Source organism: Anomaloglossus baeobatrachus, chromosome 5, assembly GCF_048569485.1.
Source record: "Anomaloglossus baeobatrachus isolate aAnoBae1 chromosome 5, aAnoBae1.hap1, whole genome shotgun sequence".
Taxonomy (NCBI): domain Eukaryota; kingdom Metazoa; phylum Chordata; class Amphibia; order Anura; family Aromobatidae; genus Anomaloglossus; species Anomaloglossus baeobatrachus.
This window is the reverse complement of record NC_134357.1, coordinates 536,341,549-536,367,303: the sequence shown is the minus strand read 5'-3', so window position 1 is coordinate 536,367,303 and position 25,755 is coordinate 536,341,549. Positions and strand designations below refer to the sequence as shown.

The following is a 25,755-nucleotide window of genomic DNA, read 5'->3' as shown; positions in this document are numbered from 1 at the left end:
ATTGATTACGGAGTGAACCTACATCATCAAAAGGGGAGGGTAGTGGATTTGGATACCTTGGAGACTGCAATATTAATTGTAGGAGACTTGTCCCATGAAGTGGTAGCTGGTTCATCAAAAGGATACTTTCTTTTCGGGGAAGATGACAGGGATACCCTTCCACCAGGTTTTTCCATTGATCCATGATCAGGCCCTGCCTTTTGGTGAATTGGGAACACTGCATTCCAGGCCTCCAAACATGAGGACTTGTGTGGATTCAGGATCTTTATAATCCACCAGCCCCATAATGGAGCTGACAGCTTTCACCAGGGGTGTCACTTCAGAGGATGGAAACATGGTCTGCCGCCGTCTTCTGAGGGAGATGAGGAGTCTAAGGAAGAGGAAGGGGTAGGTGACAATTTTCTGGAACCCCATTCAGAGGTGCCTGATTTACCTGAAGCTCCCCCATCTTTCCTAGTAGATTTCTATGTGTTTTTCGGAGCTGACTGAGATAGGGAGCTAATGGGATCCCTGACATCAGCACGGATACAATCCCTCAACTCGACCCTGGTGTGCCTGTACATAGAAGGGAACATAGGGGAAGACTTTGAAGAATGCAATGCTGCAGCAGACACTCACCCACCAAGATGGCGGATCTGGTACCGGTTTCGTGGGGCGGTTATGACTTCCAGGGTTGGACTTCTTAGAACCCCCCCAAAATGTCGACTTGCCAGACTGGAGGGACTAGCCCTGCCGGAGGAGCGCTCCCTTCGCTGCTGCTTCTGTAAAGTCTAGGAATCTGCATGCTGTTGCAGCGCCTCTTACGCTGGTGGAGAGTTGTCCGCCATCCTGAATACGGGAGAAGCCATACTCACCAGAATGTAGTGAAGGAGACTCCTCATACCTCCCCAGTTCAAATTTCCCGCCCGGAATCCGCTCTCTGGGCGCCGCCATCTTGGAACACCCTGCGCATGCGCAGGCGATGAACCTCCGGGTGCCGTGTCACTTCCTATTCACCCCGGCGTTCCAGCAGCAGGGTGCCTGTCTTGGTGGCTCCGTGTGAGGATCACGCAGCCTGGGGCGACGCAAAGCCGAGCTCCCGCTCCAGGCCCGCGTCCCACCACCACAGACAGGCGAAGCCCTGGGGAGGTGTGTCCAGACCCGAATGCCGTATTTTGGTAAGTACCAAACTTCCACATTGGGTCGGACCTGGGAGATTCCGTGGGTTGTCCTGTAAGGGGTGGACGGACCCCTAGTGTGGAGAAGACGTTTTTCCCCCCCTGAAGACGCCACAGGAGTATGGTGGCACCTTGTACCATGTTATGTGTTATGTACGGTTCTCCCCCCCTAGGTGCCAGTGTAGTGAGTGGTTCCCCTGGTAACAGTGACAGGGAAGGAAGGGGCAGGGCAGCCTAGGAGGGAAGAGAAGGGGGGTTGGGCTCTGAATGCAGGGCAGTGTGCTGTGAGATGTAACATGGGAGAGAGCTGAGGAGAAGTGCCGGGGCAGAGTGCAGGAGTGGGTGCTGTGGCAGTGGAGCGAAGAAGTTGGAGCTAATCCGGAGCCGGTAGTGAGTACTGGAGCCGTCCCCTAGTTCAATACAAATCCCTGGGAAAGGGCTGGACTAAAATCGGGATAGGAGTACCACTGCTAGGGGGATAACAATTGGAAAGTGCCCGTAGAGAAAAAGGAAACCATTTTTGTAGAAAAGGACTTGTAACTTGTAACGTACTAAAGTAAGCCTGCTGCAAACAAAAAGATGGAAGCTTTGTTTAATAAAACGGTGTTTGGTTTACCCGCTGCCTGCAATTGTCTCTTTCCTGAAAGTGAAGAAGGAGCTGGAGAGCACAGAAAGAACGCTGTCATGAATGGGCCCCATGCATCCACACTCTGCCCCAACAACACACCTGTTTTGCAAGTAAAGGCCGGGCCGGGGTTCAGCCTGCGGCCCACAAGGCGAGGGGACCCGACTACACCCCCTGAGGTGCCCCCTGCCCCCGTTACATTTTGGCGTAGTCGGCAGGATCAAGCCTGCAGAAGAGAAACCCCAAGTAGAGACCAAGTGGTGCCTGATGTACTGAACAGGCCACAAGATGGCGGCAAGATGGCGGCCGTCCTCATGGATTCAGTGAAGGCGCGAAAAGTGGGCGCCAAACGAAAAGCGCTGGGCTGGCCTGTAAGGAAGAAGCCCGGAGTGCACCGCCCAAAGAGGGGAGGTGCTTGCCCCGAGATACTGCAGAGGTCTAGAGACGTGGGCGGCGCCGCAAGAAAGAAGAGGCGTCGCAAACGCTGTGCCGACCTGGTAGGTGAGGCCGGGGGCGGAGTATGGGCAGAAGCGGGAAAAGAAGAACGGCCTCCACCTTCCCCGGTGCGATTGCAACCCCGGCAGTGGAAGAAGAAGCAAACTCCAATACCTGGACCAAGCAGAATGGAGAACAGAGCGTGGCACGCTCAGCATAAGCAAGCGCTCGCTGAAGCCTGTGGGCTGAAGAGTACCCCGACGGTCGCGCCAAAAGCGGCCGCCGAACCTACGGCTGGAGACAAGCCAAGAGAAGCATCGGCATTACTGGTGATACATCAGAGTATGGTGTCGCACCCGGTAGTTGTTGTCGGCAGCCCACTGCAGTCCCGTCCAGCTACCCCCTCACCCCCGCAGGAGGCTGAAGGGCCTGAACCGGAGAAGGAAGTACCGGAGCCACCGGGTTATGAGCCGTTTCGTAGGCTACCCCGCTTACCTGGACAGTCCCTCTCCGACCATGTGAGGGCCCAGCGGGCTGAATGGCTGCGTGCATACCACCCAGCGTGAGGGTTAATCATCCAGAAGAAAAAGATCTGTTTGTTGTCGAAAGCCGGTACTGTTGGAAGCTGGTGAGTGTTTATGGTTAAAGCTACGTTAAAAGAACTGAACCCGGGAATAGAAGAATGCAGGGACTATGCATGGACTTCTCCCGCGACTGTTAAGTAAAGAACCCTTTTGTTTCTGTTGGTCGCGGCTCATCTAAGACCGGGAGCGCTTGAGGAGAGCCTCCGGGCAGATGATCAGCCAAGACCGGGAGCTCCCCTAGAGGGACTCCGGGCACCGGACTTGTGTGCCAATCTGGTGTGCTTTGATACGTTAGTTTTAAAATGTTTTTTTTTTTTTTATTGATAAGAAAGAAAAAGAATACTGCTGAAGAAACGTGTGTGTGTTTTCCATATGCGTTGTCTTGCAGGTGCGGAACCTCGCCAGGAGGCTGAGGTTAAAGAGGGGAGGAATGTAAGGGGTGGACGGACCCCTAGTGTGGAGAAGACGTTTTTCCCCCCCTGAAGACGCCACAGGAGTATGGTGGCACCTTGTACCATGTTATGTGTTATGTACGGTTCTCCCCCCCTAGGTGCCAGTGTAGTGAGTGGTTCCCCTGGTAACAGTGACAGGGAAGGAAGGGGCAGGGCAGCCTAGGAGGGAAGAGAAGGGGGGTTGGGCTCTGAATGCAGGGCAGTGTGCTGTGAGATGTAACATGGGAGAGAGCTGAGGAGAAGTGCCGGGGCAGAGTGCAGGAGTGGGTGCTGTGGCAGTGGAGCGAAGAAGTTGGAGCTAATCCGGAGCCGGTAGTGAGTACTGGAGCCGTCCCCTAGTTCAATACAAATCCCTGGGAAAGGGCTGGACTAAAATCGGGATAGGAGTACCACTGCTAGGGGGATAACAATTGGAAAGTGCCCGTAGAGAAAAAGGAAACCATTTTTGTAGAAAAGGACTTGTAACTTGTAACGTACTAAAGTAAGCCTGCTGCAAACAAAAAGATGGAAGCTTTGTTTAATAAAACGGTGTTTGGTTTACCCGCTGCCTGCAATTGTCTCTTTCCTGAAAGTGAAGGAGCTGGAGAGCACAGAAAGAACGCTGTCATGAATGGGCCCCATGCATCCACACTCTGCCCCAACAACACACCTGTTTTGCAAGTAAAGGCCGGGCCGGGGTTCAGCCTGCGGCCCACAAGGCGAGGGGACCCGACTACACCCCCTGAGGTGCCCCCTGCCCCCGTTACAGTCCCATCAGCACAGGAAACCAAACTAACGTGGAGGAGAGGTACCTCTCTCGCACTGACGCCCCATAAGTAGTGAAAAACTACTGTTTGGCTACACAGAAGGGCATCAAAAGAAGGAATGCTATTTGTCTTTTTGACGCCAAATTGGCTGGAAATGCTAGCGGAATCCATGTCATGTTTGGGGAGCCCCTGATTTACCTAACAGTGGAAACCACTCATAAGTAACCCCATTTTGGAAACTAAACACCCCAAGAAATTTAATAATACATGTGGTGAGCACTTTGAACCCCCAGGTGCTTCACAAAATTTTAAATGTAGAACTGTGAAAAAAAAAAAAAGATTTTTCCCTTAAAAAGTTGTTTAACCACAATTTTTTTCATTTTCACAAGGGTAATAGGAGACAATAGACCCCAAACTTTGTTCTTTGTTGCACAATGTTTTCTGAGTATGCTGATGCCACATATGTGGTGGGACACTACTATTAGTACACACTGTCAAGCCCTGAAAGGAAGGAGTGACATTTTGCAGTGCAGATGTTGATAGACTGCTCTGTGGGTGTCATGTTACGTTTGGAGAGCTCTTGAGATGAGCAAAATAGTAGAAACCCCCCACAAGTGACCGTATATTGGTATTGATTGAGGGTTTTCCTGGTATATTAGTTTTATAATGGGGTGGCATATGTGATTTGTGTAGAGTGCAGCACGGTGTTATATGTAAGTTGTGTAAAATAAATCAGGTTGGCAAATGTGAATGTGTAGAGTACGTCAAAGTGGCTAATTTTTTTGTTCAAGAGTAAATTTGGATTGTTGTTCATGGAAAAAAAATAAGATATCCCGTGAAAAAAAGCCTTAGGCCGGCGTCACACTTGCGTATGAAAAATTAGTCCGATTCTCATGCCGCATAGTAGGACGTTTTTTTCTCACTTTTCATCCGTGTGCTGTCAGTGTGCTATCCATTTTTTTTCCACAGCAGCTAATACTCATTTACAGGGCCATTTACAGTGTTCTCTGCTACACGATAGAATTGTATTTAGAAAAACGGCTGTCACTAGGAGGGTCCGTGTGCCGTCCATGTGACATCCATTTTTATCTCGCACCCATAGACTTAGCATAGCATTGGAGAGTCTCGCGCAAGAAACTCTTGAAATCGCAGCATGGTGCGATTTCTTCCTCAGTCCCATTTGAGCTGAGAGAAAAAAAAAAGCAGATCGGAGCTGCCTCATTGAGTTGCACTCATGCAATGGGAAAAAATCTCGCATTGCACTCGAACCAATCGCAAGTGTGACTATAGCCTTAGCCCATCTTTCAGAGCAAAAACTAACATAAGACCCTGTTTTATTTTCGAGAAAAAACACGATAATACCATATGTACTAAAATGATTACACTCCACCCTGACAGTCTTCATCGTCATTGATTTAGTAACATCTCTGGGTTATTAGAGTATGTAACATATTAGCGCTCAGAAATCCAAACTCTTGTAGTGGCGATATTTTCTGATAGACAAGTTTCTTGCAGAAATCTTAGACATATAGAGAGAACGTTTTACCACTGTCCACTAAAACAGTTATGCCATTATATACTATATCTACACTCTGTGCAGACTTATTAGGCAAATGAGTATTTTGATCACATGATAATTTTTATACATGTTGTCCTACTCCAAGCTGTATAGGCTTGAGAGCCAACTACCAATTAAGTAAATCAGGTGATGTGCATCTCTGTAATGAGGAGGGAGGTGGTGTAAAGACCTCTACACCCTATATAAGGGATACATACTTAGGGCGCTCTCACACACCCGGCTTTTCGCCGGGTTGACGGATGCGGTGCATGCCAGTTCAGTGTATACAGTACACTGGCAGCGCAACAAGCGCCGGTCACATGCGGTCATGTGACCGGAGCATGTGACCCGGAAGTTGCGGTGCTGCCACTGTACTGTATCATACTGTACTGGCGTGCACCGCATCCGTCAACCCGGCGAAAAGCCGGATGTGTGAGAGCGCCCTTATTAGGCAACTTCCTTACCTTTGCAAAATGGATCAGAAGAGATATTTGACGGGCTCTGAAAAGTCTAAAATTGTGAGATGTCTTGAAGAGGGATGCAGCAGTCTTGAAATTGACAAACTTTTGAACCGTGATCACTGAACAATCAAGCGTTTCTTGGCATATAGCCAACAGGGTCGCAAGAAGCGTGTTGGTCAAAAATGGCGCAAAATTACTGCCCATAAAATGAGGAAAATCCAGCTAAAAGCTGCCAAGATGCCATTTGCCACCAGGTTGGCCATATTTCAGAGCTGCAACGTTACTGGAGTATCAAAAAGCACAAGGTGTGCCATACTCAGGGACATATAACAGAGAGAAGTAGAGAGGGGCTTTCAAACACCGCGCCAATGATCACCGATGAGATAAGTCAGATTAATGTATCTTTATTTTGCAAAGATACATTAATCTGACTTATCTCATCGGTGATCATTGGCGCGGTGTTTGAAAGCCCCTCTCTACTTCTCTCTGTTATCTGACACCTGAGGTACTGCTGCTGTGATCAGGATATCCATGCTTTTACAGTAGTTGTGACTCTCACAACTCTATCTGGTGAGTAGGACTGCTCATTATATTCACCCCGTGTCTATTGGGGTAAGAACCTATTTGCGCTTTATGTCCACAGCTTTCTATCGTTTTATACTCAGGGACATGGCCAAGGTAAGGAAGGCTGAAAAACGACCACCTTTGAACAAAAAACAAAAGATAAAACGTAAAGACTGGGCCAAGAAATATCTTAAGAATGATTTTTCAAAGGTTCTATGGACTGATGAAATGAGAGTGACTCTTGATGGGCCAGATGGATGGGCCAGAGGCTGGAGTAAAGGGCAGAGAGCTCCACTCTGACTCAGATGCCAGCAAGGGGGAGGTGGGGTACTAGTATGGGCTGGTATCATCAAAGATGAACTTGTGGAACCTTTTCGGGATGGAGTGAACCTCAACTTCCAGACCTACTGCTAGTTTCTGGAAGACAACTTCTTAAAGCAGTGGTACAGGAAGAAGTCGGTATTGTTAAAAAAAAACAAGATTTTCATGCAAGACAATGCTCCATCACATCCATCCAACTACTCCATAGCATGGCTGGCCAGTAAAGGTCTAAAAGATAAAAAAATAATGACATGGCCCCCTTGTTCACCTGATCTGAACCCCATAGAGAACCTGTGGTCCCTCATAAAATGTGAGATCTGCAGGGAGGGAAAACAGTACACCTCTCAGAACAGTGTCTGGGAGGCTGTGGTGGCTCCTGCACGCAATGTTGATCATAAACAGATCAAGCAACTGACAGAATCTATGGATGGTAGGCTGTTGACTGTCATCATAAAGAAAGATGGCTATATAGGTCACTAATTTTTTGGGTTTTGTTTTTGCATGTCAGAAATGTTTATTTCTACATTTTGTGCAATTATATTGGTTTACCTTGTGAAAATAAACAAGTGAGATGGGAATATACCGGTATTTGGTTTTTATTAAGTTGCCTAATAAGTCTGCACTAGTTACCTGCACAAACAGATATCATCCTAAAGGCTGCTTTACACCAGACAATCTATCGTGCGATAGATCGTCGGGGTCACGGTTTTTGTGACGCACATCCGGCATCGCTGGCGATGCCGGCCTGTGTGACACCTCCTAGCGACGCAGTATCGCTCACAAATCGTGAGTCGTGTACTGCTCGCTAGGTTCCATAATATCGTTTAATTTAGTAGTTCATCGTTTCCGGGGTAGCACACGCCGCTCCGTGTGACACCCCGGGAACAATGAACAGCAGCTCACCTGCGTCACGCGGCCGCAGCCGGCTATGTGAAGGAAGGAGGTGGGCGGGATATTTACGTCCCGCTCATCTCCGCCCCTCCGCTTCCATTGGCCGGCGGCCGTGTGACGTCGCTGTGATGCCGAACGTCCCTCCCACTCCAGGAAGTGGACGTTCGCCGCCCACAGCGAGGTCGCACGAGAGGTAAGTATGTGTGACGGGGGTTACTGACTTTGTGCGACACGGGCAGCGATTTGCCCGTGACGCAAAAAGGACGGGGGCGGGTACGATCGATTGTGAAATTGCACAATCGGTCGTACCATGTAAAGCAGCCTTAAGATAGCCAAATCTAAAAAAAACTCACTCCAACTGCCAAAAATATTAAGCTTTGATATTTATGAGTCTTTTGGGTTGATTGAGAACATAGTTGTTGATCAATAATAAAAAAAATCCATTAAAATACAACTTGCCTAATAAGTCTGCACACAGTGTATATATATCTATCTAAGCTGTGCTTGGCTCTAATACACATTTATTCACGTTTTTAGGAGATGTGTTTGTAAGGGCCCAGATGTTCCCTGCTATCCACCCCCACACAGTATCCACAGCTGATGGACAGTCCACAGACACGGTCTTGGGGATAACAGTTGCTTTAATATAGCAGGAACAAAGCAAATCAATACGGAATATATGTTTCACAGTCTCTCGTGGGTAGGCCACGGCAAATACAGCTTGGAGTTGAATGCTGAAGTGCAATTAGGGTACTGGAGCTTTAAGAGCACGATTTGTTTCAGAATTAATACTGGTATGCTTTAGGTTCAGAGTCTCTTGAGTTTAGAGGCTAGATATGATAAGATTGTACAGAACTGGAGTTCTGGGGTTAATTTCACTGCTAGTTCAGACACGTGCAGTCCTTGTAAGCAAATGAAGACAGTTGCCCAGCGCGCTACGGGGACCGGACGGCTGGTGCGTGGACAATGGCATGCAAGCTACTAATATTGCAGTGGGGTGGGAGACCCTCAAACTTCCCCAATCTACATGCAGTAGGGTCTGGTATAAACTCAGTATGCCCTACTGTCTGAAGAGATGCACAATGTATATCTGGCCAGTGAGAATTCAGGATAGGAAGCCTTCAGCATATTGGCTGTAAAAATCAGGAAATGATGAAATTCCAGGCCTCAGGCCTAGTAGGAGTCTTGTGGTGAAGAGATTCTCTTGTATACCAATATCAATTGCTAAAAGTAGATATTGTATTCAACCAAATATTTTTCACTACTTTTTATATAAAAACCATGTACTTTATTATAACAAATGCACATACATACATAAATTATTTAAAATCAGGGAGGAAAAGAAGGATAATTGGCCCTATTCTTTTCCTACCTCAAAACAGGGGTCGGCGTCCTAATTAAAGAGACGGCCCCGTTCCACGTCGACTGACCCTGAGTGTACCCTCCCTAATGGTTTTTGAGTGTAGTCCCCTTAAGAATGAAATACCCCAACAGTAGTAACACCACAGTGAGGAAGAGGTGCTCAGTCAATAATGGCTAATTTGTCTGTATCACCAATATGACCTGTGGCGATTAGGGGCTTAGGGTCAGAGGCTGTCAGTAGGTCTGTGTGCTCAGTATTAGATATAGAGAATTAGATATTAATTAGTAATTAGCTATTTAAGAAATGCCCGACTAAAAATGTCTAGCCGTATCAGAGACTGCCCGACGCGTTTCGCCCTTTAAACAGTTGAGGGCTCATCAGGGGCTTTGTAACTGTGTCTTGAAAACTTTCTTTTGGCAATTCTGAAACAACACAGAATAAATACCCTCATTAGACTCCAGGAGTTACATCAATAATGTGAGTGTATGTTAAACCACTCATACTGACCCGTGCTGATAGACTCCTTTTTGTCACTTTGAAAAGTATATGATATATGGGAATATTGGCTCACTGGTGGTATGTCCCAAGATGTGTCAGAATGAGGACATGACCTACATAGATATAAATGATTTATTAATACCCATCATTGATTAATATCCCTATCATGCTGTAATCAAAAACTGTGGTCAATACCTCCTTGGTGGATGATTCTCTTATCCGTGGTTTAGCACCGATGTGTCCAGGGTGTAGCTAAACTCTATCAAGGGGACAGAACACACCCTATTGTTCACAATATCAATACAGATCAATTGTGCATAGGCATGCATAATAATAATTGCATACTTGGTCTCAGGCGCCAGATTGTTCCACTTTTCTGGTATATGTTTGTCTATTACGGTTCTATAGCTCCATAATGCCTTTGACTGTTAGGTATGACTCATGTAGTTACCACAATAAACGTACCGTCAGTAAAAAACAACCTATGAGAAAAAGAGGGGAGACACGCTTGATCTAAGTGCTGACACTATAATGTACAGTACAGTACATAGGCTTAAAGAAGTTGTCCAGTTACCAAAACTGATTTTTTTTTTTCTGATAAATCTTGCTAATATGTGCTCCTCAACACATCTATTATGTTTTTTCAGCAAAATTACCTTTTATTGTGCACCAGCAGCACATGCTCATTGCTGGCTCCAGCTCTGATGGGTTAATCTCTCCTCTGACTTCCTGTGTTCAGTTCCTACAAGTCCCAGAATTCTTTGTGGCTCTAGGGCGGTGTCTAGCTTATCTAACACACCCATTGTGTCTAATACACCCACTCTGCTCCCACCCAAACCCTCCTCCCTGCCTCTTCCCAGTGGATGTGCACTCAGAGAAATCACACAGAGACAGCAGCAGCTCTACACAGCCAGGGGAAGAAAGTGTGTGTGCGCGTATATACAGTGTGTGCGCGTATATACACTGTGTGTGTGTGTGTATATACAGTGTATGTGTATGTGTGCGCGTATATACAGTGTGTGCGCGTATATACAGTGTGTGTGTATATACAGTGTGTGAGTGTGTGTGTGTGTGTATATGTCATACTCACCTGTCTGCAGGGTCCCGGTGCCATGCCTGCTTCCAGCCCCTGTCTCGGGTCCCGCCGCTTCGGCTGTGTGCAGTCTCCCCGGGGCACGTACGAAGCTTGCAGGACCTGGCGGTGGATCACCTGATGCAGTCACCTGACGCATCAGCTGATCGATTCTCGCGGTGCCGGAGGCCGGCTATCAGCTGATCCTGCCGTCAGGGGACTTCATCAGCTGATTACCGGCAGCTCCTGCAGTGATGGGCCAGGATCAGACTCCGCTGCAGGAGCTGCTGGTAATCAGCACATAAGTGAGTATTATTTTTTTTTTTCTACCGATGCATCAGCTGATTGTATAATCGGCTTTTATACAATCAGCTGATGTGTGATGGGATTCAGGCACTTGATCCTGACACATCATCTGATCGCTTTGCCTTCCAGCAAACCGATCAGATGATATTGGATCCGGATTGGACGGTGCGGGACCCTAACCCAGGATTACTGCGGAGGGGGGTTTATTTCAATAAAGATGGAGTCACTAATTGTGTTGTGTTTTATTTCTAATAAAAATATTTTTCTGTGTGTTGTGTTTTTTTTTATCATTACTAGAAATTCATGGTGGCCATGTCTAATATTGGCGTGACACCATGAATTTCGGGCTTAGGGCTAGCTGATAATATACAGCTAGCCCTAACTCCATTATTACCCAGCTGTCACCTGTCACCAGGGCAGCTGGAAGAGTTGGATACAGCGCCAGAAGATGGCGCTTCTATGAAAGCGCCATTTTCTGGGGTGGCTGTGGACTGCAATTCGCAGTGGGGGTGCCCAGAAAGCTTGGGCACCCTTCACTGTGGATTCCAATCCCCAGCTGCCTAGTTGTACCCGGCTGGACACCAAAATTAGGCGAAGCTTACGTCATTTTTTTTTTAAATTATTTCATGAAATTCATGAAATAATTAAAAAAAAAAGGGCTTCTCTATATTTTTGGTTCCCAGCCGGGTACAAATAGGCAGCTGGGGGTTGGGGGCAGCCCGTACCTGCCTGCTGTACCCGGCTAGCATACAAAAATATGGCGAAGCCCATGTCATTTTTTTTTCTTTTTGGGTAAAAAACAGCATACAGTCCTGGATGGAGGATGCTGAGCCTTGTAGTTCTGCAGCTGCTGTCTGCTCTCCTGCATACACTAGTGAATGGAGGATGCTGAGCCTTGTAGTTCTGCAGCTGCTGTCTGCTCTCCTGCATACACTAGTGAATGGAGGATGCTGAGCCTTGTAGTTCTGCAGCTTCTGTCTGCTCTCCTGCATACACTAGTGAATGGAGGATGCTGAGCCTTGTAGTTCTGCAGCTTCTGTCTGCTCTCCTGCATACACTAGTAAATGGAGGATGCTGAGCCTTGTAGTCCTGCAGCTGCCGTCTGCTCTCCTGCATACACTAGTGAATGGAGGATGCTGAGCCTTGTAGTTCTGCAGCTGCTGTCTGCTCTCCTGCATACACTAGTGAATGGAGGATGCTGAGCCTTGTAGTTCTGCAGCTGCTGTCTGCTCTCCTGCATACAATGAACATTTTGAATAAGGAAATGACATCAGACCTTTTTTTTTTTCATCAACAATCTTTAATGGCATTGTGCACTGTTTAAAAATGCAGTGAGCAAAAACGCAGCAAAAAACGCACCAAATCACGGCAAAAACGTGACATGCAGCACCGCAGATGACAGAGCAGAGCAAGTTGGTGACATGCTCTGCTCTGACACATAGTGTGCTGCATATCACTGTATCCACTCTGGGACTTGTTGTGCAGGTGACCGGATGATACATGTCACTAACTTGCTCCACTGTGACTTCTGCTGCATTGTTCCAACTGTATACACTCTCACATGAACAAGTCTCAGAGTGGGGCAGTTAGTGACATGTATCATCCGGTCACCTGCACAACAAGTCCCAGAGTGGATACAGATAGTGACATGCAGCATCCGGTCACCTGCACAACAAGTCCCAGAGTGGAGACAGTTAGTGAAATGCAGCATCCGGTCACCTGCACAACAAGTCCCAGAGTGGTGAAAGATAGTGACATGCAGCACACTATGTGTCAGAGCAGAGCATGTCACTGTCTCCACTCTGGGACTTGTTGTGCAGGTGACCGGATGATACATGTCACTAACTGCCCCACTCTGTGATTTCTGCTGCATAGTACCAACTGTATACACTCTCACCTGCACAACAAGTCCCATAGTGGGACAGTTAGTGACATGTAGCATCCGGTCACCTGCACAACAAGTCCCATAGTGGAGACAGATAATGACATGCAGCACACTATGTGTCAGAGCAGAGCATGTCACTGTCTCCACTCCGCTGACCTCACAGCCCGTACACGCTGCGATGGATGCAGGGGGACACAGAACAAGTAATCGGCCGACACTGGAGTCATCTGATTACTTGGGATGAATGAGAAGTAAAATGCTCTGGTGCTCGATGGGCGAAGCCCATGCCGATTTTTTTTTTAAAAAATTCATTAAAAATAAAAAAACAAAAAAAATCACATTGTTTGTGGGCTCCCGCTGCATTTTCTATTGCTAAGGGTAACCAAAGCAGCTACTGGCTGCTAGCCCCCGCTGCTTGGTGTTACTTTCACTGGCAATAGAAATGCAGGGAAGCATTTTTTTTTTATAAAGGTTTTTCCCTGAAAACTTTTTTAAGAAAATAACGTGGGCTTCGCCATATTTTTGTATGCTAGCCAGGTACAGCAGGCAGCTACAGGCTGCCCCCAACCCCCAGCTGCCTAGTTGGACCCGGCTGGGAACCAAAAATATAGAGAAGCACTTTTTTTCATGAATTTCATGAAATAATTTAAAAAAAAAAATGATGTGGGCTTCGCCAAATTTTTGAGTCCAGCCAGGTACAACTAGGCAGCTGGGGATTGGAATCCACAGTGCAGGGTGCCCAAACTTTCTGGGCCCCCCACTGCGAATTGCAGTCCACAGCTGCCCCAGAAAATGGCGCTTTCATAGAAGCGCCATCTTCAGGCGCTGTATCCAACTCTTCCAGTGGCCCTGGTGGCAGGTGGCACGCTGGGTAATAAGGGGTTAATAACAGCTATGTTTTACCAGCTGGTATAAAGCCCGAGATTCTTAATGTCAGGCCAAGTTTAACCTGGCCATTAAGAATCTCCAACAAAGGGTTTAAGAAAAAAAAAAAAAGACATCACACAGAGAAAAAATACTTATTAGAAATAAATACACAGACACAGTAGGGAGTCCATGTTTATTACTCCCTCTCACCCCTCCACGATGGAGAGATTTCTGTACTGACCATGCCAGGAGAGAGCGAGGAAAAAGAGCGAGCGGGGGGGGAGGAAAAGAGAGGCGAGCTGGGGGGAGAGGGGAAAAGAGAGCGAGCGTGGGGGGGAGGAAAAAGAGAGCGAGCGGGGGGGAGGAAAAGAGAGCGAGCGGGGGGGAGAAAAGAGAGCGAGGGGGGGGAGAAGGAGAGCGTTGGGGGGGAGAGAGAGAGGAAGAGGGGGGGGAGAAGAGAGAGGGGGGGAGAAGAGAAGAGAGAGAGGGGGGGAGACGAGAGAGAGGGGGGGAGAAGAGAGAGAGGGGGGGAGAAGAGAGAGGGGGGAGAAGAGAGAGGGGGGGGAGAAGAGAGAGAGGGGGGGAGAAGAGAGAGGGGGAGAAGAGAGAGGGGGGGAGAAGAGAGAGGGGGGGAGAAGAGAGAGGGGGGAAGAGAGAGAGGGGGGGAAGAGAGAGGGGGGAAGAGAGAGGGGGGGAAGAGAGAGGGGGGGAAGAGAGAGAGGGGGGGGAGAAGAGAGAGGGGGGGGAGAAGAGAGAGAGGGGGGGAGACGAGAGAGAGGGGGGGAGAAGAGAGCGTGGGGGGGAGAAGAGAGCGTGGGGGGAGAAGAGAGAGGGGGCAGAAGAGAGAGAGGGGGGGAGAAGAGAGAGAGGGGGGGAGAAGAGAGAGAGGGGGAGGAAAAGAGAGCGAGCGGTGGGGAGAAGAGAGAGGGGGGAGAAGAGAGCGTGGGGGGGAGAAGAGAGCGTGGGGGGGGAGAAGAGAGAGAGGGGGGGAGAAGAGAGAGAAAGGGGAGAAGAGAGAGAGGGGGGGAGAAGAGAGAGAGGGGGGAGAAGAGAGAGGGGGGGAGAAGAGAGAGGGGGGGAGAAGAGAGAGGGGGGGAGAAGAGAGAGGGGGGGAGAAGAGAGAGGGGGGGAGAAGAGAGAGGGGGGGAGAAGAGAGAGGGGGGGAGAAGAGAGAGGGGGGGAGAAGAGAGAGGGGGGAGAAGAGAGAGGGGGGGGGGAAGAGAGAGGGGGGGGAAGAGAGAGGGGGGGAAGAGAGGGGGGGGGAGAGAGAGAAGGGGGAAGAGAGAGGGGGGAAGAGAGAGGGGGGGAGAAGAGAGAGGGGGGAAGAGAGAGGGGGGGAGAAGAGAGAGGGGGGGAAGAGAGAGGGGGGAGAAGAGAGAGAGGGGGGGAGAAGAGAGAGAGGGGGGGAGAAGAGAGAGGGGGGGAGAAGAGAGAGAGAGGGGAGAAGAGAGAGAGAGGGGAGAAGAGAGAGAGAGAGGGGGGGAAGAGAGAGGGGGGGGGAGAAGAGAGAGGGGGGAGAAGAGAGAGAGGGGGGGAGGAGATAGAGAGGGGGGGAGAAGAGAGGGGGGGGGAGAAGAGAGAGGGGGGAGAAGAGAGAGGGGGGGAGAAGAGAGAGGGGGGGAGAAGAGAGAGGGGGGAGAAGAGAGAGGGGGGGAGAAGAGAGAGGGGGGGAGAAGAGAGAGGGGGGGAGAAGAGAGAGAGGGGGGGAGGAGAGAGAGGGGGGAGAGAGAGGGGGGGAGAGAGAGGGGGGGAGAGAGAGGGGGAGAAGAGAGAGAGGGGGGGAGAAGAGAGGGGGGATAAGAGAGAGGGGGAGGAGAAGAGAGAGGGGGGAGAAGAGTGGGGGGAGAGAAGAGAGTGGGGAAAGAAGAGGGGGGGGCAGAGGTGCTCTGTCACCAACTGTCTCCACTCTGTGACTTGTGGTGCAGGTGACAGAGTGCAGACAGTTGGTCCCATGCAGCAGGACAGATGGCAGAGCACAGCGGTGACATGCCTGTCAGTGTCTTGCTGCTGGGAGGAGCAGATGATCACACTGCCCGACACCGGCCGCTCTCCTGACATCGCAGCAGAGCGGGCGGGTGGAGAGTGTGAGCACATACTTACATGCAGGGGGGGATTCAGCTTGGTTGTTGTCTGTGGTAGAAAAAAAAAAAGAAAAAAGAAGAAAAAAAATAGTGGAACATACTTACATGCAGGGGGGGATTCAGCTGAAGAACCCCCCCTGTACTGCACACTGGCGCCCCGTGTCTCACCATCTGCAGGACGCTAGCCGGCTCCACACTGACGTCCTCCGGCTCCTCCCCTCGATGCTGAGCTGTGACGTGCGGTAGTCACCGCCCACAGCCCTGTCACTAAATCTGAGTGGTGCCAGCCTCCTCTGACCTACCCGTCTTGTTTGAGAGCCCGGAAATGCCGGGACGTCAGAGGATGCTGGCGGCCACAGCTCCAGGGGGTCATGTGACAGGCACTGAGCGTGCAGCATAGCGCCGCTCAGTGCCAGAACTGGAAACAGAAGCCAATGGAGAAAATACCTAGAATTGTAAGTAGAACTTCTACAGAAAATAAAAAAAATGGGTGAACCACCCCTTTAAAATAGAAGAATTAGAAGGAATACCTTGCCTGAGTTTAAGGAGATTAATGCCTCCAGGCGGGCGATCCCCAGGATATCCTGTACTGGTTTAGTACTGTCTTCTGTGTTAACAGACAGTAACCAACATACCCTTGGTCCTGCATATAAGTGACATATTTCAGGATTGCAATACATGGTACATCTTTATTTGTCCTCCCCACCTCACAAGATAAAGGTTCCGTGATGAATAGGGTCCTGCGTCATCGCGCATGCGCAATGCAGTATTTCTTTTAGTTCCATAGAGGACCAAGTCTTTATTTAGTCAACTTACTAAAAAACTGTCAATGCAGTCACATATAATAGCCACAAAACACAGGTGGATGAAAGGTGAGAGGGACTAGTGCGCCAACCGTATCGATATCAAAATGATGTTTTAGAGATAATAGTTAGGCAAGGGGTAGGGGTAACCTAATGCTGACCCTATGATTTTCCCCTACCTACCAGCGGAGTGTTAAACACCCTAACTTACTCGGTGCCCCCGCTCCTCGGCGGCTGTCCCTTACTGACCCTCCACTCCACATAAACTACCACCATCACCATACACCGTGTATATGTATATTGTGCAGGTCATATACTTGTCTGGTAGCTGCTCTCTACAGTCAGTAAAAATTCTTTAAATGTACCAACTACAGAAGTGTAAGAGAAAAATATCTCATACTTGTGCCAATGCACATATATTCAAAATTGCAGCACCACAATGACTGTACATTCCGTTATAAAATATAAATTGTACTTATCCCATCACAAACAGGTCCCATCTCATCTCAACGCGTTTCTCCCTCAGAGTGTCTGGGGGTTCATCAGGAGATGTTCAAATATTCAGGAGATGTTCAAATGTTAAATCCTCGTGCCGGTCACACAGTGGAGATCCGGATAGTATCGTGACTAATAGTGTCACTTCGGACCACACAATCAGGGTCCTATCTCATTGGTGGTGTCAAGGATAATGCCACACCATTCCATAGTCCACCTATTCTTAACTAAACTCTATTACGCCCATATCACCCCGCCTCCAGGAAGCTTACCGTCCCATTGTTTTTCAATCTCGCGCCAATTCGTGTATGGGTACTTCCGGTGGTGATCTCTGACGTCACACAGGAAGTAAGCATGGCCCACAATGCCCTGGGTCCCCAGCGTGATCTCGCGCCAAATCGCGTGCGGGGGACTCCCGGCCATAGTATCGTCTGACGTCACACCGGAAGAAATACTGCATTGCGCATGCGCGATGACGCGGGACCCTATTCATCACGGAACCTTTATCTTGTGAGGTGGGGAGGACAAATAAAGATGTACCATACCCGGTCACATGACCGGGAAATGACGTGGCCTCAGTGTTGGAAACATGAGGAGGAGGAGAAGTAAGGAGCGTAACGTCACTTCCGGTTCTCCGGATTATGGCGCCAAACATGGCTTTAAATGGTGGATTCAGTATAGCCAGGTGAGCGATCACTGAACATCAGACCTGGGACTCCCCATACAGACCAGAGAAGGTAGGACCCCTAAACATTATGTGGCAATGTGTAGTTATATACTGAAACAGATTTATATATTTTATATTATAGATACCTGTTGCGGTGGATTCCTTCACCGTTACCCCATTGTGGGACGTTAATCAGGTATAGGGTCGCTATTATATTTCTGTGGCCGCTATTTAAAATATCAGGCATTGCAATCCTGACATATGTCACTTATATGCAGGACCAAGGTTGGTTACTGTCTGTTAACACGGAAGACAGTACTAAACCAGTACAGGATATCCTGGGGATCGCCCGCCTAGAGGCATTAATCTCCTTAAACTCAGGCAAGGTATTCCTTCTAATTCTTCTATTTTAAGCCTATGTACTGTACTGTACATTATAGTGTCAGCACTTAGATCAAGCGCGTCTCCCCTCCTTTTCTCATAGGTTGTTTTTTACTGACGGTACGTTTATTGTGGTAACTACATGAGTCATACCTAACAGTCAAAGGCATTATTGAGCTATAGAACCGTAATAGACAAACATATACCAGAAAAGTGGAACAATCTGGCGCCTGAGACCAAGTATGCAATTATTATTATGCATACCTATGCACAATTGATCTGTATTGATATTGTGTACAATAGGGTGTGTTCTGTCCCCTTGATAGAGTTTAGATACACCCTGGACACATCGGTGCTAAACCACGGATAAGAGAATCATCCACCAAGGAGGTATTGACCACAGTTTTTGATTACAGCATGATAGGGATATTAATCAATGATGGGTATTAATAAATCATTTATATCTATGTAGGTCATGTCCTCATTCTGACACATCTTGGGACATACCACCAGTGAGCCAATATTTCCATATATCATATACTTTTCAAAGTGACAAAAAGAAGTCTATCAGCACGGGTCAGTATGAGTGGTTTAACATACACTCACATTATTGATGTAACTCCTGGAGTCTAATGAGGGTATTTATTCTGTGTTGTTTCAGAATTGCCAAAAGAAAGTTTTCAAGACACAGTTACAAAGCCCCTGATGAACCCTCAACTGTTTAAAGGGCGAAACGCGTCGGGCAGTCTCTGATACGGCTAGAAATTTTTAGTCGGGCATTTCTTAAATAGCTAATTACTAATTAATATCTAATTCTCTATATCTAATACTGAGCACACAGACTTACTGACAGCCTCTGACCCTAAGCCCCTAATCCCCACAGGTCATATTGGTGATACAGACAAATTAGCCATTATTGACTGAGCACCTCTTCCTCACTGTGGTGTTACTACTGTTGGGGTATTTCATTCTTAAGGGGACTACACTCAAAAACCATTAGGGAGGGTACACTCAGGGTCAGTCGTCGTGGAACGGGGGCGTCTCTTTAATTAGGACGCCGACCCCTGTTTTGAGGTAGGAAAAGAATAGGGCCAATTATCCTTCTTTTCCTCCCTGATTTTAAATAATTTATGTATGTATGTGCATTTGTTATAATAAAGTACATGGTTTTTATATAAAAAGTAGTGAAAAATATTTGGGTGAAGAGATTCTCCACATAATGTCTTCTGAGGAGACTCAGCCAGAACCAGCTCATTCCAGTTCTTTCCAGATAGAGGATAGAGAATAGCCCCACCTATAAGCCATGTGACCAAGAACTAGCCAATAGGATAACACCCGATGAACACTTCAGATTCTTATAGTTTTCACCAGTAGATGGTGCTAGAACACAACAAATGAAAAATGCTTTACTTATAACATATAGCATAATATTACATATAAGTGAATGTACTTAAAGAAACAGACACAATTCTGGACCGGGCCACTACATGTTGGCGTGAGTCGTTGTTTCATAGCCTGACCCAAAGTCATAAGGCTCCACTAATACTTTTTCTACTTTTCTGGTCAGAACTCATAGGAGAATAAAAGGTCCATTATAAATGGGCTCATGCCAACACATCTAATGAAAATGTGAATAAATGTATATTAGAGCTATGCACAGCTTAAGAGATTTTATATATATATATATATATATATATATATATACATACATACAGTACACTGGCTGTACCCTGCCATGCTTCGCTGTGGCACATTCTCGTTTAACGGATAAGAAATGAAACAGAAGATACGTTTCCAGCAAGAGTTTAATTTGTCAACACTTGTGGGTATACAATATTTTTGCTTTTACCATCGACTGCGCAGATAAAGAGATTGTCTGGTTTCCCAACCCTAGAGCATGCAACATACAATTGTCCATGGCTGAAGCAATTTGTATGTGAATAGAGACCACACAATTCTAAAGATTGACCCTGACCTTTGTTGATAGTAATTGCAAGCGCCATTCGAACAGGGAATTGCACTCTCTTGAATTGAAACAGTATATCGGATGGAATAATGGGAATTTGAGGAATGAGGACATCTTCCCCTTTGTAAGGTTCCGTCAAAATCGTTGCTTCTATTATGTTGCTTATCAATTTTTTGACTGAAAGCCGTGTGCCGTTGCAGAGCTTTGGCTGATTAATATTTCGTATCATAATAATGGGCACACCGATTTTCAAAGTCAATATGTGCGATGGTACCCCCGGCAACATTAGAATAATATAGAAACCGTTTTTCCATTTTTTCCGCAGAAACAAAATCTGTGAGGGGACGGTCATTTTTTGGACTATTGAGTGAGTGAGAAAAGTAGCGTCATTTTCAACTGTTGGTGTTGTTGATCAGCTGTAGCAAGTTTTCGTCTCGCTCCCAGCATATAAAATTTTTTCCATTTCAGTCACAGATACAAAATCTGTGACGGGACGGTCATGTTTTGGACAATCACCTGTCAATTGAGTGAGTGAGAAAATGACCGTCATTTTGCCTCTCTATACTGTTGGCGTTGTATCGCCTCAGTTCCAACAATAGAGCGCGGTTGTTAGTCTATCGTGAACAGTGGAAATTTTCCGCGGTTGCGCGCATGAATGGATCGCGATGACACAGCATATAGTGCGGTTGTCATAGAGCGCGGTTGTTAGTCTACCGTGAACTGTTGAAATTTTCCGTGGTTGCGCACGTGCGTGGATTGCAATGAATGGCCCGAAACACTTGCGGGGCTCGGGGGGACATTGTGTCAAAATTTGACAACAATCGGTAGGGAACTATCTGAGATAAGCGGATCTTTACAAACACACGTAAGATTTTTATTTATATCTCATATATACACACACACACACATACACATAATGTATATACAGTGTGTCTGTGTGTGTGTGTATTTTTTGGGGTAGTTTATCCCAATCCCCCTTGAAATTAGTCCAATCTTTTCTCACAGGAACTGAAGAGTCAGGATAAAGGGAAACTGCTGTTATTGTACAGAAATTCACATTTGGACAAAGTTAGAAATATTATCTTCATAAACTCTTGAAATTAAGGGAAGATATTTATTTTCTTGTCTTTTTTAAAGGGAACTATATCTTTCTCTTCCTTCAGTAACCCTTTTTTTGATTTATGAGTTTTTATCAGACCATGTGAACTAGTGATGTAATCCCATGGTAAGAAAATGTGTGCATTGGGTATGTCCATTGTGACCAGTTGCATCACAAATTATGCATATATACATATGGACATTGATTTGTATGCTGTGAGAAGGGCTCTTCCGGGTTTATCACCACTGGTTTTGGTTACATTTTGTGTCACTTCATCAGTCTTTATATTATTGGCTGTTGATGGATAAATTTAGTGTAGGGCTTAAGGCTATGTCCGCACTTTGCGTCGAGGTAGTTGCAGTTCAAAAAGCATCCTCTGGCAGAAAGGGCAATGCTTTTGGCTTTAAAAATGCATGGAAAACGCAAAGAAAGTAGCCTATGCGCACCTTGCGGTTTTCATGAGTTTTTAGTGCTTTTCCGGTGCGTTTAGAAACGCTGCAGTTTTGTATTAAATTGAATGGATGGGAAACGCAGCCAAAATTGCAAAAACAATTGACATGCTGCTTCTTTAAACGCTGAGTTTTTGCCCAAATTTATGCAAATTAAATGCAGCGTTTTGAACAGCAAAGTGCGCACAAGAAAGCTCAATGTCCCATTGACTTTGCTTGAAAAGCATAACGCAACCATTTTGGCATGAAAACGCTGCAGTTGAAAAAGCAGTGGAAAAGCAGGTAAAAAAGCAAAGTGCACACATAGTCTAAATCAAAATTCTAGTGTTATACATGCTTTTTTGACAAAATCAAAGTGAGGTCATGATGTGTCCCTTTTCACACACATATAGTCCAACTATACAAAAATAGAAAAACACTAATTTAACGTTATTTTATACATAAAAAATTACATATAAAATTAGCTATTTTGTGTATGATTTAAAGCATATTTGTTATAATTTTTTCATAGTGTTTCAATGTTTAAACTTTATTTAGTAGTGTATTTGTATTGAAAACACATCTGTCTTTAAGCGCTTAAAAAGCATGTAAAATGCGGTCTAAACACGGCAAAAACGTTATAAAAACGCATGCTTATTTTCAGCGTTTTTGTGGTTAAAACCAAATTTGACAATGACAAATTCTGCCAGAGGATGCGTTCATTTCTGCAAGGTACTGGACGCAACGTGCGCACATGGCCTAAGTCTCAGTTGAGCGGGGGGAGGGCGCCACAACTTGTGTTGCTTCTAGGGTGCCAACCTCTGGGGCAAGACCAGACTATATTAAATTCTGGGAATCAGATCTTGGATTTACCCATTTACCTTACACAATGGGAAGTTATAAATTCTGCTAATGTTTTTCTCTCTGCATCAAATCAAAGAATATTTTACTTTATGGTTATTCACAGTTATTCAGTGACAGCAGATTTATTTCATATGTATCAGGACTGCCCGGGCATTAAGAAATTCTGGGAACAGGTTATAACATTTGTTTATGAGACGCTGAATACGGTTTTCACATTTGACTCTATAGCAGGGGTGGGCAATTAATTTTCCCGAATGGCCACAGAGACGGTGACTGGTTTGAAGGGCCGAACCAATAGGCTGAAATTAGCTCTGCTCAATTTTAATACATTAATTAGAATTATTTTATGTTAATTGCATCATTTAATATTGATTAGAATTAAGTATGCCAACATCCCTCTATATACCGTATGAGCCCCCACATGGCTTCCTATATACTATATGAGCCCCCAAATAGCCCCTTACATGAGCCCCAAATAGCCTCCTATATACATTATGAGCCCCAAAAAGCTCCCTATATACAGTATGAGCTCCCACATAGCTCCTTATATGAACCCACACATAGCTCCCTATATACAGTATGAGCCCCCACATAGCCCCTATACACTGTGTTCCAAATTATTATGCAAAAAATATTTTTCATATTTTCCTAAATTAACTTTATGAATTGCAGTCATTGTTATTTTCCGGTCATCTACTATTCGACTATAATTTAAATGTTTTTGATCATACTGCCTATGAAAACAGCATATTTTTAAAAATAATAAACACTCAAAATGAACTCAAAATGCATGTTCCAAATTATTATGCACAGCAGAGTTTTCAACCTTTTTATTTTTATTTTGAAAAACAAAATGGTCAATTGTGAAATTTTAAGCATTATCAGCTTATTACAAAAAGGAAATCAAACAGTTTTCAAGTCAAAACTTAATTCTAGGTGATGTTACATTTGCACATAGGACCCCTTGTTCGAAAGAAGTTTCTGAACTCTTTCGTCCATTAAATTTGACAGTTTTTGGATGGTTTGTGCTTCAATTGTTTTGCATGTGGACAGAATACCCTCCCAGAGCTGTTGCTTAGATGTGAACTGCCTCCCGCCACCATACGTAGACACTCCTTTTGATGATGCTCCAGAAGTTCTCAATGAGGTCGAGGTCAGGGGAAGATGGTGGCCACACCATAAGTTTGTCCTCTTTTATGCCCATAGCAGCCAGAGATGCAGATGTGTTATTTGCAGCATGAGACGGTGCATTATCATGCATGAAAATGATCTTGCTGCGGAATGCACGGTTCTTCCTCCTGAACCATGGCAGGAAGTGCTGTTTTAGAAACTCCACATAGATTATGGAGTTCATCTTTACCCCTTTAGGGATCCTAAAGGGGCCGACAATCTCTCTCCCCATGATTCCAGCCAAAAACATTACTCCACCTCCTCCTTGTTGGTGCCTTAGCTGTGTTTTCATGGGGTGTCCATCAACCAGCCATCCTCCACTCCATCCGTCTGGACCATCGAGTGTTGCACGGCACTCATCGGTGAACAAAACAGTTTGGAAGTCAGTCTTCATGTATTGTTTAGCCTACTGGAGCAGTTTCTGCTTGTGTGCAGTGGATGGAGGTGGTCGACAGGATGGCTTACGCACAGCTGCAAACCTCTGAAGGACCCTGCATCTTGTTGTTCGGGGGACGTTGGAGGCACCAGCATCTTCAAAAACTTGTCTGCTGCTATGAAAAGGCATTTTAGCAGCTGCTCTTTTAACCTGACGCAATTGCCTGTTGGAAAGAGTCCTCAATTGTTCCTTATCAGCACGCACACGTGTGTGCTGTGAATCAGCTACATACTTCTTGATTGTGCGATGATCACGATGAAGTGTCTTGGCAATGTTGATTGTAGTCATGCCTTGACCTAAAAACTCCACAATTTGTTGCTTCTCAGCAGCTGACACATCCTTTTTCTTTCCAATTTTGGCAAAAAATGTAGGCTGCTTAATAATGTGGAACATCCTTCTTAAGTAGTCTTGCCTTTATTTGGACACACCTGCCAAACTAATTTGCACAGGTATCTGCAATTGCTTTCAGTGATATAAAGAGGCCTGACACACATCACCAGCAATGAGTTTAAATGACAAAAAAAAATGTCTAAACTTATCACTCCAAAACTCTTTTTTCATAATAATTTGGAACACAGTGTATATACAGTATGCGCCCCATAGCCTCCTATATACATTATGTGCCCCACAAATCTCCCTATATACTGTATGAACCCCCCCAATAGCCCCTTACATAAGCCCAAAATAGCCTTCTATATACATTATGAGCCCCACATAGCCTCCTATATACTGTATGAACCTCATACAGCCTCCTATATACAAGACCCTTACATAGCCCCCTATATAAAGTATGCACCCATATGCATATGAAAAACAAACACATACTTATCTTTCTCCACTTGGCTCTCACTGCACATGGACTGGTGTCTCAATCATAAAAGCAAAGCCCCAATGTACGGATATATTTCTTCACATGATTTTCTAAGTTGTCAGCACATTCTATCTACGATGTCATTGGGCTTTGCAGTTTAGAGATCTGGGAGGGTAAATGTCAGCATCTTCTAATTCCAGGGGTTAGAGTTGACCTCCAAGCTGCAAGCTCTCACTAAAACCAGTCTGAGTCTCTGTTTACACTAGAAATAAGATTTTTCTCAAGAAATTTCTTGAGTCTGAAATATTAGCGCATTTGCGGTCAAAAACTGTACCAATAAACCGAAAAACGCATGCATTTTAGTTTTGGTGCGATTTTGCTGCGGTTTTTTCCCCAGGTTGGTCCCTGCGTTTTTTTATTATTATCTATGGTAAAAAACGCAGGTACCTGCAGAAAAGAAGTGACATGCACATTCTTTTTCTCAAAAAAATCTGCAGAAAGAATGTTCTTGAGAAAAAAACGCACTGTGCGCACAGTTATTTTTTTTTCCACAGGTTTTGCTGGGCACTGTCTGCAAAAAGGTTACAAACATTTTCTCAAAAAATGTCTGCAGCAAAAACGCAAAAAAATCGCGGGTAAACACGCAGTGTGTGAACAAGGCGTCACTCTAACGAAAGGACTTAAAATGCCCAAAGTAATGGGGAGAATTTTGGGTGGGGGGTGGTGACCACTTGATTATGATATGGGACTACACTGCTAATAAAACAAC

At 46.0% G+C, this 25,755-nt stretch overlaps 1 protein-coding gene across 1 annotated transcript in view; it reads right to left on the bottom strand.

Annotated features, from left to right (window-relative positions):
• LOC142312179 (uncharacterized) overlaps window positions 1-25,755 on the bottom strand; it is a 74,827-nt gene that overhangs the window by 19,572 nt on the left and 29,500 nt on the right. The window lies entirely within an intron of this gene.